This window comes from Rhagoletis pomonella, unplaced genomic scaffold, assembly GCF_013731165.1.
Source record: "Rhagoletis pomonella isolate Grant_MI unplaced genomic scaffold, Rhpom_1.0 Rhpom_scaffold_00128, whole genome shotgun sequence".
Classification (NCBI taxonomy): domain Eukaryota; kingdom Metazoa; phylum Arthropoda; class Insecta; order Diptera; family Tephritidae; genus Rhagoletis; species Rhagoletis pomonella.
Genome location: NW_023458682.1, coordinates 122,828 through 124,996, shown reverse-complemented (window position 1 = coordinate 124,996; position 2,169 = coordinate 122,828).

Genomic DNA, 2,169 nt, shown 5'->3' with positions numbered 1-2,169 from the left:
GCAATTTTAAGGAGGGGACTCAAATTTATATACTTTCCAGATCAAACAGTGCCGTGAATATGTGTCAATCACACATTTTATAGCAAATGAAGCAGTTTTTCCACAAATTTATTGTTAAAATATATTACTAAAACTCCTGATGATTCATTGTATTTAATAGCATTACTAGCTATGATTGATGGCCGTTTTTATAGATTTTTCAACTAAAAGAAAGATTGATATAAAGAACCGATTAGAATCAAACAATTCGAATCTCGCCGTCGATTATCCGATTCCAAGAATCGTAAGGATTAAATAAGTTTCGAGAATCGATTATTTTTCAAAACTTTCCAACCCTAAGGCATCGCTGTCACTTATAGCTACATATATGAACGCACGGTGTTTGGTCCACCAATACATACGCGTACGAACAACAGCAGAAATTATTCCTACCTAACATACTATCTTGACTAGTTTTATGCTTCTCGTTCGCGAAGGAGAATCAGTACAGAATATTTGATACGTTCACCTTCGCGTATAAAATCATTAATGTATGTACGCGAACGTTCATACAGTGACGAGCAAAACTGTAACATGATGTAACACTTTTTATTTCAGCCACCGCTATCTTTTATAGTTCTAACGACTTTCATACTTTTGTTGTATATTCTTATTGGTACACCCCTACTCCCGCTCTCATAACGATTTGAGGTCAATCCAAGAACAATAAAAAAACCTGGAGACAAAAATGGAAGTTAAGGCAAATGTTACAGTTTTGCACTCACACTCAGTTTTCCATTTTACAGTTATCTTTTGCTTAGTTGGAAGTCAGATGACTTTTTACTGTATTGTAATTTATTCAGGAAGTGATCACCAATAAAAAAATATGGTTAATCAGGAAACATTAATGTAAATAATAGATTTACTGCGAAAAGGCGGGACCGCAGGGAAAGTGGCAAAAAAATGTGGAGTTTGATACATGAAAATGTTAAGACTGAGAAAAAATATAGCCTAAAGTGTTACTAAGGACAAAGGAAGTCTGTCAAAATATGTTACAGTCCGATATCTTGTGAACTTAGTAGCAAGTAGCGCTGCAGGCACTACTACAGAAGCGCTTAAGGTATTAAAATTGAATGCAAATCAGTAGATAGTGAGGCGAAAAATTGCTAAATTGAGCAAAATGGATCATAAAAGAAGAAAAAAGCAAATTTGATCAAAATACATGTGCGAGTGTGGCAGCGTTTTGCTGCATCGCACGAAAACCGGACCGTTGCCTATTGGGATATGTTAGTCCTTACAGAATGCAATAAAAAACACATTTTTAAGATTTATTTAAGGGTTATTTGGTCTGACAAGACTAAATTAATCGCTTTCAATCAGATGGCCGGGCATGGTATTGGATCAAAGGCCCAAATTAAGCCTAAGCGCATCATGTAAGGCAAACTGTGAATCACAGTGGTCGGTCAATATTAGTTTGGGGTTGTATTTCAAAAATGTTGTTGATCCGTTTGTACGCATTATGCGTAAGGAACAATATCTGTTCATATTTCAACAAAATTTGCAAGATGTAGTCGAAAAAATTAGAGTTTCTGCTGAAAAAGCAACCACAACACACTGCACATGTTCGCAAAGACTGGAACAAAAGCAGAAATTTGCTAATTTGAAATGACCTCCACAATCCGAGGACATGAATCTCATCGAGAATTTGCGAAATCAACTAAAAGCGCATCTTACTAAGTATCCAAGTCCGTCCAATGGAGTACATGAGCTGTGAAAGCACACCAAGGATATATGGGAGGCTATGCCTCCAGAATTTTTACAGACATACACATTAGGTATGCCAAATTGCAACCAGGAACTAAATAAAGCAAAAGCATACTGAACATTGTGTTAATAATTCTTTTTTTTTGTGAAAATTGTCAAGAAGTTATTAAAAATATATGAGTGCAAAACTGTAACATTGCCTTAATTTACATTTTTGTCTGCTGGTTTTGTTAATGTTGTTGAATTGACTTCAAATCGTTATGACAGAGGAAGCAAAGATGTACCAATAAAAATAGTAACAGTATGAATATCGTTAGAACTTGGAAAGATAGCGACAGCTGAAATAAAAAGTGTTACTCCATGTTACAGTTTTGCTCGTCACTGTATATGGATATTTCCGAACCCTGGTCGAAACACTGTGCGCTG